This window comes from Cydia strobilella, chromosome Z (genome assembly GCF_947568885.1).
Source record: "Cydia strobilella chromosome Z, ilCydStro3.1, whole genome shotgun sequence".
Classification (NCBI taxonomy): Eukaryota; Metazoa; Arthropoda; class Insecta; order Lepidoptera; family Tortricidae; genus Cydia; species Cydia strobilella.
The window spans coordinates 2,782,711-2,801,498 of NC_086068.1; the positions used below are offsets into that span (position 1 = coordinate 2,782,711).

An 18,788-nucleotide genomic window follows, 5' to 3' on the forward strand; every position below is an offset into this window, starting at 1 on the left:
AGATGATCTAACGTCTGTGGATGTTGCACTTTCCTCGCTATAGTGAGGGGAAAAGTTTTGTGTTACACACGGGTGCAAATGTATTTTACTTCTCGTGTGTTGAAACACTCGCTACGCTCCGGATTCTATTTTAGAACCACTCGCTTCGCTCGTAGTTCAACTATAGAATCCTTTCGCTTGCTCGTGTTTCAATTGCACACTCGCGGGTAAAATACAACTTTGCACCCTTGTATAACAAATAACTATTTCTTTCTTTCTTTCTAAATGCGTTGACTGCGACTAACAAAATGTATCGTGCAATTTGATATAGTTTGATACGTTCCCAATGCGCAAGAGTTTATTTCTATCCTTCCGCGTCTCCAGACCAATCACATATACACGTCACGTGTAGATAGCTCCATTTACATGATGGGATACAATGGAGCAGTGAAATATAAAAAAAAGAAAAAGCTACGTATTTGTATGGTTTGATGTACATCCATACTAATATTATAAATACGAAAGTCTGTCTGTCTTTCTGTCTGTGTGTTCCCTCTTCACGCTTAAACCGCTGAATCGATTTAGATGAAATTTGGCATAGATATAGGTTGAGTCCCTGAGAAGGACATAGGATAGTTTTTATCGCGAAAATCATCCCTTAAGAAAGTAAAAAGCGGGGTGGAATTGAGATAATTAGTGAAGTGCCTGCTAATTTGTGTGCATAATATGCTCAAATTGAATTTGCTATAAGAATTTTTCCAGGCGCTATACTTACTTTAGCTGCTGTTACTAAGTCCACGCAGACGAAGTCGCGGGCAAAAGCTAGTAATATATATTTTTAAATCTAATTTCTATAAAGAAAAGTACTTACTGTATGTAATTGCATGAATTCTATAGTAATTTAAATTGCATTTTTTATTTTATTCAGCTTAATCTCTTGCCTGTGTATGATAATTGATAAGGATCTTGGGCGAAATTTTAGTCATCCTTTTGCATTATTTTTGAGAACGATTTTTACCCCTTTAAGGCTGTTCCATCGGTTTGCCGCGGTCTCTGTCACATTTCGCAAGAAAGAACGGGAAAGAGCGAGCATCAATTTTGTCGATTTTTATTTATTTTAAAAACGTTACCCTACAATATCGAAATTCGAAAGCTATGAAATTACTATTTAAGTTAAGATTATTTTTTCTTCTTTTTTTGTTTATAGTATCACATAATAAATAACCGAGTAAAGTTGGATTAAAAGTCCGAGTTAGAGGTTACTTTGGGAATTCATTGTATCGAGCGAAATGTCATAATTTGTGTATCGGAAGCTATGATATTAAAGATAATATAGTCAAGAACTACATATATTTTTTCCACGTCTACGAATATCAACGCCTCTTAGAAAAACATGATCATATAAGGAGATTTTTCGCCTTCTGGCTCAGGGAACCGCCTTAAGAAAAACCGGGGTTCGAACCCGCGATTTTTGACCTCCACACACATAGGGTCACTACACTAGTTTTCGTGCAGCTCTAGATTTGACCAAATTTGAATAAGTATTAATCTACATTGCTACACAAATTTGTACTTATTGAAATCCTTAATGATTATAAATTTTGACGACCGGTCTGGCCTAGTGGGTAGTGACCCTGCCTGTGAAGCCGATGGTCCTGGGTTCGAATCCCGTTAAGGGCATTTATTTGTGTGATGAGCACAGATATCTGTTCCTGAGTCATGGGTGTTTTCTATGTATTTATGTATTTGTATATTATATATATCGTTGTCTAAGTACCCACAACACTAGCCTTCTTGAGCTTACTGTGGGACAGTCAATCTGTGTAAGAATGTCCTATAATATTTATTTTATTTTATTTATTTATTTTATTTTATTTTTATAAATTAATGATATTTTGCAAGTAGCAGATTAACAATATATCATCAGGTGACAACCAACACCCACTAATTACTAAAAATAATTAAACAAAAACCGGCCAAGTGCGAGTCGGACCCGCCCACCGAGGGTTCCGTACTTTTTAGTACTTGTTGTTATAGAGGCAACAGAAATACATCATCTGTGTAAATTTCAACAGAATTACATCATCTGTGAAAATTGTGAAAACTGTCTAGCTATCACGGTATTCACGGTTCATGAGATAGCCTCGTGACAGATAGACGGACAGACAGACAGACGGACAGACGGCATGCGGAGTAATAGGGTCCCGTTTTTACCCTTTGGGTACGGAACCCTAAAAAACCAACTTTATTCAGATAATTCACTATGGCTATGAACTTGTGGTGGTAATTTGTGAGTTTTGGTTGTGACCTCACGATAATATTATTTGCTAATTAATCCGCCAAGTGGACGAAACTAGGTTACTGGACGGAAACTAGCCCCATTACCCTATAAAAGGTTAATTTGTATTTCGATCTACTTTATAAGAGTACTAGGTTACTATACTTATAATTACGAACACTACAAATTTCTAATAATGCTCGCCTTTCTGTCATATCAAAGAATTATATTCGCCGCTATACTTACTCAACCTCGTATCTGCAACACTCATTTGATGACAAAAACACCCGTATTCCGAATGAAAGAAAAGCGACATTTCCATCAAATGATTGTTGCAGATATGATGTCGAGTAAGTATAGCGACGAATATAGTTATATGTTTGGTATAGAATTACTATTCCTTCAAGCCAGAGGCAAAGATTGGAATATTAGGCAATACATAATAAGTTTGAAAACCATAATAAATCGTATAGCATATAAGAATTTCCAGTTTAAACAGATATTCTGTAACATACCTGATTAGTGATAAGTACGCCGGTCTCCCACTGCAGCTAAAATTAAACTGCTGGTTCGAAGCAATTTTAGAACTGTCAAATGTTACGCCATGCGCTCGGTAGATGGCGCTAGGTTACACTTAGAAATAGATGGGAAATAGGGAATATTATGCGAAACTGCGCATGGGGCGCCACTACCACAATCTGAGGGTCTATCACAAAACAAGAAAATCGATATTTCGTTATCTAACATCTCTGTCACTTGCATATTCGAGCGATAAAGAGGCAGATAGAGAAATTTCGGATTCGCCATTCCCCGTAAGGTTCTCTGCAAACAAACCGCCTTGATGCATCAATGTCATACCTATTTTATTATCTCTGAAAACTTGTCAAAAAACTATGGATGGTATAGAAAGGATGCCAATCTCTTATGGCAGAATTGTTGCAAAAGTGACCGCTTTCAGCTTTAAATAATAGTTCCTAATTTCTCCGGTGGCGCTAGTTAGGCTCTGGGACATGAGTATAACATGAACCATATAAGGCAACAAATAACCCGACCAAATTACGTAAGTTGTTTTTGGTAGTATTTCGGTGTATGGTGGCGCCGCCTAATTACTGTTTTTTGATGGACACTTTTCATACATAGAGATTTGGCTCCTTGTTACAGTCTCCATGAGAACATTGCAGTAATATCACCTATTACATATAAAAAAGTTTTCAAGAATTATTTTACGATTTTATTTTAGTCGAAAAAAAATTTAAAACACATTTTGAACAAATCGAGAAGAAAATAGATACCTAACGATAATCAACGGTTTTTATTTGACAAACGTTTATATGAATAACGGCACTTTATACTGCGAGGTGATATTGAGTTTAAAGCGTTGAGTTTCCCCAAAAGCGATAGATTATTTAACATAATTTAAACATGTTCGCGGACGCGGGGGTCCCCGACTTTTTCGCGATAATTAGATCCCGCGTTGCCTCGTTCTGGAGGAGACTGCGCTGTTCCGACAACAAAACTTGTGGCTGTTTCTGACGATATAAGTAGTCCGGTGTTTAAGCGCTGGATTTCTGTTCACATGGATCAGAACAGAAAATGACTGAACTAGATTTAGATTTATTTTTAACATGACTGGCACCTGTTTACAGTGTCAATTAGTTGTTAAGTAGTATTTAATTTTGTACGGAATATGGGTAAATGCCTGAAATAAAAGGTTTTTATTCATTTCATCAAAGCATTACCACGGCTATTTGTCACTGTAAAGTTATGAGAATTGTTCAATGAAACCACCTCAGTTGATTATAGACTGATTTATTCTTTTCCACCTCAGCAGCTCGAACAAGCCTACTTTCGTCACTCCCTGGAGGAAAGTGCGACTTTCCTCACTCCAGGGAGTGAAACAAAATAGCTTTTTAATTTAGTGAAGTCCATGAACTGCCACTTCATTCTTCTATTACAAATAAGTTTTTTTTTCTCTGTTATTTTGTGTAATTCGAAAGACATTTTAACCTTTAATATGTTCTCACTACTGAGGTGAAAAATTATATGTGTCACACGAGAGCAAAGTTATTTTACATCTCGTGTTTTTGAGTCCCTCTCTACGCTCAAGATTCTAACTTAGAATCACTCGCTTCGCTCGTGATTCAATTATAAAATCTTTCGCTTTCTCGGGACTCGAAATCAACACTCGCAAGAAAAACCAACTTTCCTCTCTTGTTGCACAAATAACTATTTCTTGCATTGGGAGCATTCCACGAGAATGTATTTTACGAAATGCTCTTGCCTTGTATGTTAGCTAATTCAATCAAATCCGTAAAGCTCGAGAATATACTGCCAATTTGTTAGCAAAGTCATGAATTATTACCAGACCCAATATCATTTTCTCGGCTTTTTCAGAACTATTAGAAGAACGACGTTTCGTAAGGGACATTCTCGTGGAATGCACCCATGCCGCTACAACTTACCCCATATAAATACTGACAGTCACGGTTTTTAGGGTCCCGTAGCCAAATGGCAAAAAAAAACCCTTATGGATTCGTCATGTCTGTCTGTCTGTCTGTCCGTCAGTATGTCACAGCCACTTTTTTCCGAAACTATAAGAACTATACTGTTGAAACTTGGTAAGTAGATGTATTCTGTGAACCGCATTAAGATTTCCACACAAAAATAGAAAAAAAACAATAAATTTTGGGGGTTCCTAATTTTTTTCTAAACTGAACAGTTTGTGCGAGAGACACTTCCAAAGTGGTAAAATGTGCCCCCCCCCTGTAACTTCTAAAATAAGAGAATGATAAAAGTAAAAAAAATATATATGATCTACATTACTATGCAAACTTCCACCGAAAATTGGTTTGAACGTGATCTAGTAAGTAGTTTTTTTTAATACGTCATAAATTTTGAACCGCAATTTACCTTTCACTCACGTTTCACATAAAAAATACATTGTTTAAATTGTGTAATGTACGGAACCCTCGGTGCGCGAGTCCGACTCGCACTTGGCCGGAACATTATAAACCTTCCTCTTGAATCGTATCTATTAATAAACCGCATCAAAATCCGTTGCGTAGTTTTAAAAATCTAAGCATACATAGGGACAGACAGACAGCAGGAAGCGACTTTGTTTTTAGGGTTCCGTACTTACCCAAAGGGTAAAAACGGGACCCTTTTTTCACTACATAGTATAAAACACCGCTGGATGCAAGATCAAGTACGGTTAGTTCGCAAAACCCGTTAGTTTAAAATTATGAGATATTATTATTAGTGAACAATCCTTTGCCATCGTATTTTCTCGGAAACGTTCATATTTCGTTTTCTGATTTGTGACAAAATTTTGAGAAAAATCGTTTTTTAATGATTCCTAAAATAACAAAAAATATGCTTTTATATAATTGTAAAAAATAATAATAATCGGTTTAAACATTTTTTTTTCAAAAATGCGCATTTTGCCATAGGATTAATGAATGACACTATGTTAACAGAAAATTATCACAAAAATTGTGACATCCAAAATATTTGGTGTCATGTCATACATTGTACGTTAAACATTTACTCATCAAAAACGGATATGGCACTAATGAAAAGAAAATCTTTATTTTCAGGCAACTATTGGCCTAGCATACATATTATTATCCATACTTCCATACTAATATTATAAATGCGAAAGTCTGTCTGTCTGTCTGTGTGTTACCTCTTCACGCTTAAACCGCTGAACCGATTTAGTTGAAATTTGGTATACAGATAGTTTGAGTCCCGGGGAAGGACATAGGATACTTTTTATCCCAGAACTCACCCCTCAAGGGGGTGAAAAGGGGGGTGGAAATTTGTATGGGGAATCAATAACTGCTGAACCGATTTAGATGAAACTTGGTATGGGGATAGTTTAAGCTGTGGGAAAGGATATAGAATAATTTTATCCCCGAAATCATGTGTAGTATAAAAATGGGGTGGAAATGTATAGTGTGGACCAATTTGGGGGTGAAAAAGGATGTATTAAAAAACAGATTTGTTTAAGAATTAAGGTACTGAACCGGTGAGCTCCATCTTAGGCCCTGTCTTCACTTTCCATCAGGTGTGACTAGGGCCAATCGCCGATCAGTTTATAATAAAAAAAAAAAAAAACTTACCCAAATTACTAATTCCACGCAGACGAAGTCGCGGGCAAAAGCTAGTAAATTAATAATTAGTAAAACTAAAAACACACAATTATGGCCGCCATATTTATAAATCTGTGCCGCGATGCAGTTAGCAACCCCGTGACTATTTTTTGCACTGTTTACGAGTTATTTACAAAAAACATAGTTTACAAAAAACTATAAAAATGGACCTTTAAATTAAGATTTGTTGTCCTTTGTTCTATTCAGATCGGTGCAAAATTAGCTGATAGACAAGATTTCTGTGTTGTAATGTTTATCATTATGCAACAGTTGCATAAACTGCTGTTATCTACCAAAAGCACTTGAGAATGAGCCGGCTCCTTGTCTATGGAAGCACTTCAACGTATTACTCCATTTAATCTTAAGAGCACACTATTATTAATATTACACTATTATTACATTTATTACCTAGGCCGGTAATGTAGATTTTATAGTTGTATAACCGGCATTAAGTAACTACAAGATGTTACAAAAATAGTGGTGATCCGTTTAAGGGCATATTCGGTATTGTGTTTTGGGGGTCTACCGCGAACCACGTTCGACGTGTTACCTCCCTGTCACACTTACGTACGAATTTACAAGTGCGACAGAGAGGCAACTCGTCGAACGTGGTTCGCGGCAAATCCTCTGATTATCTAGGCAAAAGTAGAAGAAAAAAATTTGACGCGAAAAAACTATTTTCTATGGGGCAAGTCGTCGCAGTCGGCCTAACAGCCTACATTATAAAATAGATAAAAAAAACCGGACAAGCGCGAGTCGGACTCGCCCACCGAGGGTTCCGTAGAATTATTTTTTTAGCATTTGTTGTTATAGCGGCAACAGAAATAGATCATTTGTGAAAATTTCAACTGTCTAGCTATCACGGTTCATGAGATACAGCCTGGTGCCAGACAGGACAGTGGAGTCTTAGGTAATAAGGTCCCGTTTTTACCCTTAGGGTACGGAACCCTAAAAAGTACAAACGCAGAAAAATTGAACATTGCAATGCTTATCATGGCACCTTGCTTACTGTTGCTACAAAAGAAAGTTATTCCAGTTTAATAATAATAATAATAATAATAATATGTTTATTGCTTTCACATTGGTAAAATTACAGATGTTCTTAATCGATAATGTATCACAACATGACACCCTGTAAGGGTATTGCAATTTTATCTATCTATATATTTAGTATATATTAGCAATTATCAAAATAATCCCGCGTTCGAAATTACCCCTACATACATACATATAATATATAATCACGCCTATTTCCTGGAGGGGTAAGCAGAAACCACGGATTTCCACTTGCTACGATCCTGACATACCTCTTTCGCTTCCTTCACTTTCATAACATTCTTCATACACTCGCCGATTTAGGGAAATTAGTAATTTACCCCTATGGACCTTAAATCTAAAATACCCACATGTTTAAAATCAATCACACGCAAGCGCAATATCACATTGAATAGATCATTGAACACAATAAAATCTTACATCGTTACTATGAAACCTGAAGCCAACAACCGAAACCTCCAACCATAACCACCGGTCAAACAGACATCAGAACGTGAACAAAACGTCACTTTGCTCACGCAAACACGACCAAATACCATCTTTCAGTTCCCAGTATCATCTCTACGATACTGTATTAACATCGATCCATAAAATCACAAGTTACACTCAAACACTAAACAATTACTACATTTCGCTTTTGAGTTGAATCTCTATGATACTATTACGTGTTTCGTGACGTCACGGCGCGGGCGCCTAAAACCTATCCTTTTCTAACGTATTAAAATCTAGATAGGAGTGAGAGAGATACTATTCTAGGTTGCTCAGGTGGTTATCATTGTTATCAGTAGTGGTTCGGTCGCGAGCGCGGGAGCACGCGCTAGTGATGTGCAGTTAAACAAATTTGTTCTTCTTATCGATACAGGTATGATTTAGCTGAGCGATTGTGTCTTTTTAATAGATTTTGTCATTATAACGCATCTTTGATGTAATCCTTTGATACAATTTTGTGTCATTTTAAGACTTGGATTGTAAATCTGTATTTGACTAAATTTAAAGGAGTTTAAATATTTGATGTTACTATATTTAAATGTCTGCTATAAGCTTCTAAATCCTTTTATATAATGGAAATCAAGTACTAAATAATCAACAAATTCCTTTAACTTTTGGTTCAAATCTAAATCTCACTAACCGTAAAATACTTTTAAATACAGATCGTGCAATGTGATCTCATTAAGCCAACTTTCGAATGCGTTCTATATAACCTTATGTACATAGTGATAGAGTTAAAATTAGCGTGTTTAAGTTAAATAAAAAGTGAGGCCCTGAAGTGACTTCTGCCGAATCTGTCACTTTGTTTGCGTTTAGTCACAGCTGACTTGTCAAGTAAGGCCAGTGTTTTGTCCCTTTCTATTTTGTTTTTTTAGACAGGGACGAGAGTAATTTGAGATGAGCGAGGGAAATGTCTTCGGTTACCGCGATAGTTACTCATGAAATAAAACTGAAAACTGATTATATCGCGTATATTGAATTTATATATCTCGACGTTTCGAACCCTTTACAGCGTTTGTGGTCAACGGGCAGGGCTCGGAACCGGTATTTTTAAAAAACCCCGAAATAGCCCAATATTTTGAATTATTTTATGCTCATTACGTAGGACTGAATCATATATTTAGTAAACAATTTTGCATTATTAAAATGTCCCATTAAAAATGAAATTATAAACAAAAGAACGAAAAAGAACGTAATAATACCGGTATTTTGTATGGAGCAAATACCGGTTTCCGACCCCTGTCAACGGGTGACTAAAGAAAAACTACGATGTGCAAAACTATCTACATATAAATACTGAAACAAAGGGTGTAAAGGAAGTTTAAAGATCATGTATGCCTAGCAACAAGCACTTATGAATGGTGAATAACATATTAGCTTAAGCTAATTATCAGAGCAATTTTATTCCATAATAATATTGACGAATTGTTTATTTTTATTTACGCAAAAACGTTTCCACTACCATTCCTGCCGGAATTGCCCGGAATCCGGCGACACGAAGGACCATGAACAAATCAAACGAAACTGTTCATCCGAAATAGGTGGTTTATTGAGGTTGGTAAACAAAAAACATGACAGACTACTTATACAATCCAATATGGATGGTATTGAAAGGATGCCAATCTCTTATGGCAGAATTGTTGCAAAAGTGACCGCTTTCAGCTTTAAATAATAGTTCCTAATCTCTCCGGTGGCGCTAGTTAGGCTCTGGGACATGAGTATAACATGAACCATATAAGGCAACAAATAACCCGACCAAATTACGTAGGTTGTTTTTGGTAGTTTTTCGGTGTATGGTGGCGCCGCCTAATTACTGTTTTTTGATGGACACTTTTCATACATAGAGATTTGGCTCCTTTATATAGTCTCCATGCAATCTAAGAAAAATCTTAACACCGCGATGTACAGAACAACGCGGAGGGAACAGCGCCATCTAGCGGGACATTGGTACACTACCTTTGCTATATAAGTTGTACAGGTATCTTGACATTAAGCTGAGTGGAGACCCTTTCAGTGACGCTTATTAATAATAAATTGTTCTGTTGTCTATGTAATACCTAAATTTAAGCGTTTTCTGAATAAATCTCTTCTATTCTATTCTATTCTTATCCCTAATCCCTATCACCCTCGGATTATTGACTGAATGTGCCATGCGACGCGGTACTATGCGTATGTATGTATGTGTTTGTATGTATGTATGGCAATAATATTGTCTTCGGTTACCGCTATAGTTACTCATGAAATAAAACTTTGATGAAAACGGATTATATCGCGTATATTGAATTTAAATAATACATCCCGACATTCCCGACGTGTCGAAACCTATACAGCGTTCGTGGTCAACGGGTGACTGAGGAAAAGCTACAAGTGCAAAACTAACCACATACAATAATAATGAATCATCATACACTAACTTTAAGGCTGGTTGTACATGTAAAGCCTGACCAGGAATATATGATCACGCGCCATGTTGCGGAATTTCATTGGAACTATTTTTTTCATACTATACTGAACTGTCATCCTATACATGAGAATAAACAGCGCCCTCTTGACAATGATTTTTTTGGCTGATGTTTTGATGATGATTTTTTGACTTTCAAAAAGTGTTCTGTATGATTATATCTGCACGTTGGCCGACCGGTGGGACTCACCGTGGCTGAAGCACTGGGTGCAGCTACATGCCCCATTATGTGAAATTCTGTTTTAATATTATGTTTGTACTAACCCTAGATTTAAGTATTAGTATGTATGTTACTAACACATTATGGACTTATTTCTTCGAAATAAATTATTATTCATTGATTGATTGATTGATGAATCTATTTTGAATAAAAATATTATGATTATGATTGTGATTATGATCTTATATTACTGGTCAGGCTTTAAAATCGGTTTATAAGTTATACAATACAACTATTTTAAAATATTTATCAGTACGGTTTTTACTCACTATTATTTTTTGTCGCTTCTGGCGACATGTTTCGGATTCTTTGGGAATCCATCCTCAGGCACGAGTGTCCGCGGCGGTTGTACGTCGTGCACTGCCCGCGCCGCCCGCCTCGTCGCTCGTTTTTTGAAATATGTCTCACGATAGTTTAAGTGCGATTACAACTATTTTAAGTAAATATGTAAGTATGGGATGAATTATAAATTTAATATACGCGATATAATCCGTTTTCATAGTTTTATTTCATGGTTGGCAATGTTGAGGAAATTTTGTATTTTTCAAAGGAAATTATCCTTATAAAACAGTAAAGAAAAGAAAAAAAGGAAAATTTTTATTAAGAGATCCTCCACAATGTGGAATGATACTTACGGAATTTTTATAAGAATCTTTTTATTGTTGTCGAATTTTTACATTAAAACAATTTGGCAAGTTTGAAGATTTCCTCATTCTGGGCGTAATAAATACGAAATCCCAATTTGGGACAAATAAATATGCCTTTTTCCTTAACCTTTTCGACGCCGTGTCAAACACAAAAGCAGTCATCCAGACGCCACGTCACCGAAATGTCAAAACTGAAATTGAACTTTATGCGTATGCATGTAGGTCTATGTTGCGATTAATCGGTCTTTGGCGATGAACCTACGGTGCGTATATATCGGTCATTGGCGTCTAAAAGGTTACAGTTGCGAAAGCACTTTACCCTAAGGCCAGCCATACAAATGGAAAATCCAAAATTTGACACTGAAATTTGAACCTATTGTGTATGGAATAGAGTTAATTTTGAATTATTAGAAAATTAAACGAAACAGCAAAAGCGACTGTTCCGATTAATTATGATTTAAATTTGGTCGAACCAAGTCGAACTGAAGAAGTACTATAGGTAGGTAGGATAGAGAAAGACAGTCTTATTGCGATTCCTAAAAGAGAAAATAGTGCCATGCTTTGTCCTTATCACCGACCGGGTGGCATCATAGGTAGGAGGCGATGGCGAAATACCAAAATTTATAAGTGAAAGAGAAAAAAAATCCTATGCTGCCCAAATTTTATATGAATATTCTTTCTCTTACCCCCGGTCGCTCGGTGGCGCGTCTATAACTACTTGTATATACTATGTCTATGGCCTTAGGAGGATACGTTAATTGGTAGGGCGGCGGAACAGGTTTTAGGTTAGTTTTCGTTTATCTCATCTCAGATATTGGCGTAGCTTTTTAGGGTTCCTTACCTCAAAAGGAAAAAACGGAACCCTTATAGGATCACTCGTGCGTCTGTCTGTCTGTCCATCTGTCACAGCCTATTTTCTCGGAAACTACTGGACCAATTAAGTTGAAATTTGGTATTTATATGTACGGACGGTACGGACATGTAACGTAAACAAATTAATTTTAAACATGGGGGCCACTTTTGGGGGGTAAATGAGAAAATTAAAAAAAAAAGTTTACCAAACTATATCGTGTTACATATCGAATGAAAGAGATCATTGTGAGAATCTCAAATAAATGTTTTATAATTTTTTGGATAAACAGTTTAGAAGTTATTCACGAAAATAGTAAAAAAAATGAGCATTCCCCGCCCCCCCTTTATCTCCGAAACTACTGGGTCTAAAATTTTGAAAAAAATACACAAAATAGATCTTTACCTATAGATCACAGGAAAACCTATTAGAAATGTGCAGTCAAGCGTGAGTCGGACTTAATAATTTAGTTTTTGATCCAACCCTTAAAGACATTTCACGCACGTTTCACATAAAAAATAAATTGTTTAATTTGTGTAATGTACGGAACCCTTGGAACGCGAGTCCGACTCGCACTTGGCCGGTTTTATTTTATATTCGTACCAAATCAACCACCATGTTACTTCACAACGCAGGAATAAGGCCATGTTACATTAAAACGGTCTATTTTCCTCAAGATGTTTTCCTTCCGAGAAGACTGGTGCTAACGCAGGCAAACTACGTCGGCAAATAACACGCGAACGCGAAACGATGTGGCGCGGGGTGAATTAATCCTTTGAGACCTATAGAAATGTCCTACGTGGGCGATCTCGTTGCGACCGCGAACGTGTTGGGCCCGCCCGCGCCGCGCCGCTTCGCTTCGCGTTTGCGAGTTGTTCGCTTACGACGCTTACGTAAGACGCAACGTAAGTGTCAGAAGCCTTCATGAACGCATTGATGCGAGGATTCTATTCGAACCCAGGACCGTAGATTAGTATATGCAAAGATAGATATAACTCCGTAATAGATGGATACAGTCTAAGGAAAAAACGTGCCTCGAAAATCACGAAATTTTGATTCTCGATCAGATGGCGCCACTAGTTTTGGCTTACTCTCGTATAGAGGGCGTTGACGGTTTCGTTTGTTATTTATAATTTTAACGCATATCAGTGAAAGAACATGGGTCAAAATCATATAAAAATAATTAATGCAAATAAAAAATCATTTATCCATATTTTTAAATACATTCTAACGTATTTTTATAAATCTTTATTTTTAGTTTTAAAGTATGTCGATAGATGGCAGTGAATTTACAGTGGTTCCAAAATTATCCTCTTTGGTATATGTTATTTCTGTAACCCAGGACCTTACGAAATGTAGTTACTGTCACTTAGTAAGAAATACGTATCGGGGCGTTTTCTAAAATAAATATTGAAAACCTGATTCTTTCAAATCTGGACATTATTGGGCTTATCTACTCAGAATCGACAGCATTCTCCATCTCGCCAATCTATCAATTTAAAATTTTTGCTCCAAAATCGACTACGGCCCCTTAAAAAAAGATGTCCCAAAATGTCCATCCAATTACGTCAAGTTTTAGTGTGAAAACAATTTACATTTGCATGTGCGTGACGTCTTCGAATACAAAATTTTGGGACATTTTTTTTATCATCAGGATTGAATATGCTAGTGATTCTCAATTGAAAAAACCCAAACACACCAGGATCTGCGAGAACCAGATTTTCAGTATTTATTTTAGAAAACGACCTATTTTTATTTTGTTGCCAAATTTATTTACTCAGGTTTCGATAAAATTTCAGTTTCAGTTTATTTATTATCAGGCAGCACTAACAGATAAACCTTACGTGCTATTTGGAATTATGTTACTTATTATCTAACATGCATTAATTACTTTTAAATAGAAAGAAAAAAAAAATACAATCATTGGCAAGACGAATGAGGCCGTTAATTACAGTAAATAAAATAAATTTAAATTAAGTGAACAAAAGTAAGAAAACAAATATTATGTTTACCACCAATAAAATATCTACACATGAAATACAATTTAAAATTAAATAAATAACTACCTAAACATAGAGTATAAAATTAAACTAACCTAAAACATAAAACCCAATCATAAAAAAAATGCCCCGTCCAACAGGTCGGCCTGTGGACCCCATTACGCCGGCGGCGTTACCTCTCTGTACCGCTAGGGCGATACGCTGAGAGAGGTACGCACCGGCCCTACGGTCCCCTGTGGAATCGACCAGCCGTGCCGACAAAGCTCTCATAAATGTCTTCATGTCGGATAACCAAGGACCCAGTCTCTATTGCGAGCGCCGCAAACTCATAGTCGTTAACTAAGGTCGAGTATTTGCGGCGCTTGATAATCTGGGCCTGGTCAGCCGCAGCGCCAGCCTGGATGCGGGTCGCCCCCATGTGGGACTGTGCAACGTGAACCCTAAAAACATGAAAAAAAATAGGCGGTCGTCGAAATAACCCAAATTTTGATAGTTTCCCAAATTCTTTCTAAAAATGCCCACACGATAGTTTCAGTTCAGTGGTACAAGATCTCATCGCACACATCTGTATCTGTAACATTATGTTATGTAACATGTAAGTATAGGTACATATAAATGGTCAATGTCACAATAACACCTGGCGTAATCATGACAGCACAATGAACACTTTACAAAGTAATACGAATTACTTTGCAAAGTAATACGAATTACTTTGCACAGTAATACCCCGCTTCGCACCAGGGATACGTTCCGCAAAAAATTAAGTGAAATTCGCGTATATTGGGGTTCATGGAGAATCTCCTACTGTTCATTTTTAGGGTTCCGTACCCGAAGGGTAAAAACGGGACCCTATTACTAAGACTCCGCTGTCCGTCTGCCCGTCTGTCTGTCTGTCACCAGGCTGAGGCTGTATCTCATGAACCGTGATAGCTAGACAGTTGAAATTTTCACAGATGATGTATTTCTGTTGCCGCTATAACAACAAATACTTAAAAGTGCGGAACCCTCGGAGCGCGAGTCCGACTCGCACTTGGCCGGGTTTTTCAAACAGAATGGTCAGAGAAAGCGGGAATTTCCGCAACCAAAGACAAGTAAATGACTGCATATTTTTTAAATATGGCGAACCCATTTTGTGGGTAAGAAAAAGGCGCGAAATAGGCCAAGCAATAAGAAGGTATAGAGAGAAATGCAAGGAACACAATTTTTAACTTCGTAGCTTTGTTTGGACTAGTTAGGAGATGAACATATCAAAAGTCCCCGGCCGTAACCTCAGGAATTCAACTTCGGCGAAGAAGCTGAATTCCCCTCACACTAAATTTCACACCTTCAAAGTATGATTTTTGAGATAAAAGCTATATTATATCCTGTCTCGGGACTTAAAACACCCATTTACCAAATTTCAACTAAATCGTTTCAGCGGTTTAAGCGTGAAGAGGAGTTAAAAAATAGTTATTTGTTTAATGTTTATATGTTTTTACTTAGGAATGGTGTCAATGTTGATACCATACATGAATTAAGCACCCCCGATTTATACGAAAACGATCCCAAACCCGGCGTAGCAACTTCACCGATGTAGATAATCAAGATAAAAATGAGAGCCCTAAATAAACATTGAAGAGCGGATATCTCAAAAACTATACAAGATATCGATAAACTTGACTGAATTAAACTTGTAACAAATTAAATCTCTTTTCATTTTGTATAAGTGGCCAAGTCGCTCAGACGCATAGTTACCGAGATATAATCGAAAAACCGAAAAATGGAACCTTCAAACCCTCCTCTCCCCCCCCAGCACCAGGGTTATGGCCGGGGACTTTTGATATGTTCATCTCCTAACTAGTCCAAACAAAGCTACGAAGTTACTCGTAAAAATTGTGTTCCTTGCATTTCCCTCTATACCTTTTTTTTGGGTATTTATTTCCTGACCTAAAATTCATTTTTTTCTGTGGGAGGTGAGGTCTCTTCGTGCCTACATTTTTTTTTAATTCGCCGCCTTTTCCACTGACGGAAATAGCTTGCCAAACTATACATGAGCAATCCGCGTAATGCGAGGCATTTTAGCGCGAAATTTGAAATTCGCGTTAATGCGAAACCGCACATAACGGGGTCGGGTAAAGCGGGGTATTACTGTAATCGTATTTAAGAGGATAGCGGAGCCATACAAACGCAGTTCCCATTTTCCTCGCTGGATATTGACATTATGGAAAATAATTTTACACAATTTAACTGTCCAATTGAATCGACTGTTAAATGGGCACTAGGAATCAGGGACCGGCCCGCTATCCCTTATCGGGGTTTTATAAGGGTATTGCATAAGGCTTAACTCACCATACCCTTTGCCAGACGAAACCCTTTGTTTTGGTTTTAAAAACCCTTATATAAAGCTACCACATTTGAGTAATCGGTAGCCCAAATACCCTTACAAAACCCTTATCATCCGCTCACCAACACCTTGCATATTGCTTATAAGGGTTAGCCTTATAAAGGGCTTCCCTTTTAGCATATAAGCGTGCTAATTTAAGTCGTCTACCTTCTTCATAAAGCACACATTACTTCGAATCCGAGCGATCGTCGGCGGCGACGGCGGCGTTCTTTGACTAGGCACGTATTTTCTTTCCTTTTCATACACTACCGTAGATATATACTAATCCTGTCTCATTCACGCAAAGGGAAACCTTTATAAAAAGCGCTTAAAGATAAGGGTAACCCTTATTAAGAGCTAGCCTTATTTTTGGTTAGCTTTTCGGTAAGGGTTAGTCAAAGGTAAGGGTATGAATGGGCTTGCAGTTCAAAAGGGAAAGTCTTTCAATGTGTTAGCCGTGTTTAAGTGTCGCCCATTGAAAGGGTTTTATCGCGGAAAGGGTTGTCCGGTCCCTGCTAGGAATTTATCATTATATCATCTGTGTTAAACAATGCCTTGAAGGCAGCTTGAAGGTGTTTTGATGGCTAGCCTAATTCGGTAAAAGCCTTACAGTTTCATACAAGGCATGTTCGTCATTCACCTCTGTATGGGATTATTACATTATCTTTTAATCTCTTGGTTTTTTTCCGTTCTTTTATAGTTTAGTCGAACCCAGCTGTGGCATTTGCAATGACAAATTGAGACAATGTCAATCTTTGATGTCATGTCTCCTTTACACGATGGCCCAGCGCTGGACCAGCGAGATGGCCATGCGAGTATGGTTGCAGTGTTGATACAAACCCAAGTTTCAAGGCACTTTTCTGTTTGATTTAATGTAAGATTTTAATATAGAATAAAAAAAAAAAAAAAAAAAAAAAAAAAAAAAAAAAAAAAAAAAATAAGTAAATAAAAGTTCCAATGAAATTCCGCAACATGGCGCGTGATCATAAATTCCTGGTTAGGCTTTACCCCTCCTCCATAATCATTAATATTCTATCTTATAGATAGGTCTTTGTAATCTTTGATTATGAACCCCGTAAAATTCCAGTTTTACCCCCCAGGTTAGGAACCGCTGCTCTACACGATGGCTCAACGCTGGCCCAGCGAGATGGCCATGCGTTGGTTGAGAGCACGCACTATGGATTGGGCCACGTGTAGATGCGTACGCACCACGCTGGCCCACTACCTTTGATGTGCTCACGAAAAACCTACACCGTAGCCATCCCATCGCTATCCCGCCGTGCCATAAGCCATCCGACACCACTACCCTGTACACGCTGGTCTAGTGGGCCAGTATGATGGCCCATCGTATAGCGGAGGCATCAAGTGTGGCTACCATTTTGGCACTGACATAAACGCTATCGAGAACGTAACCACAGAATAAATTAAATTTTACCCCAACGCACCTACAAATTTTCAGAGCAATTTAGCTAGTCGTTTTAAGAGAGTGTAACTACGTTTGTATGGAGAACCGAGCTTGCCGCGGACTCAACACACATATTAACTTTTTTATGCTGTCAAACCATTTTCTACGAACTTTTGCCTCAAGTTGTACTACTCATTTTACTCTGAAGACACCCGTCTGGCCAAGTTAACACGCGGGCACAGGGCGGACACGCTATACATCAAAAATCACTTGCGTTTCTATGTGTGATCGGCACGTCTGTACACGCGTCATGCGTCATAGAGTGAGTAAGTTGCTTAAAAATAGGTGATATTACTGAGCGGCCGGCAAACGGCCGTCAATCTGCTGTCGCGGGGCGAGGTCATTCGAGTCGGGGTCGGGGCGGTGCGTGGCCGTTCTGTATGATAATACTATTACTTATTCTGTGACGAGGGGTAAGGTGGGGAAAGTCGGTTAAGAGGGGTGAGTGAGCTGTCAGACGCAGGCCAGATGCAATTTAGGGGCTAAATGTACGCATTGATTTGTATTTGTAAATGTACGCATTAATGGTGACGGATAAACTAACACACACACGAATACTGTAGGAAATAAAGGTAGTGGACCCCGCAGTAATTCCTCTGCCAGAAAAAACTACAGTATGATAAAGTATCAATAAATAAAAAGTATTGTATAAATTTCCAAAGAATAATAAATAATAGGATTTAAGTAAATACCTAAAGTCTTAAATCGTTAATATCTTTTTTGAAAAATGCTCAGTTCAAACTTTCTTCACCGGACATATTCATTGCAACAATATATGAAATATAAAAAAAAAAACCAGCAGAAATACCAATATTAATAAAATATAATTT

At 37.5% G+C, this 18,788-nt stretch overlaps 1 protein-coding gene across 1 annotated transcript in view; it reads left to right on the plus strand.

The window, feature by feature from the left end:
- The first annotated feature begins 8,259 nt into the window (after positions 1–8,259).
- LOC134754539 (adenylate cyclase type 6) overlaps positions 8,260–18,788 on the plus strand; it is a 364,633-nt gene continuing 354,104 nt past the window's right edge. Inside the window, exon 1 of the mRNA XM_063690838.1 lies at positions 8,260–8,326. The gene's annotated coding sequence lies outside the window, so the exon portion shown is untranslated. The remainder of the gene's footprint in view (positions 8,327–18,788) is intronic.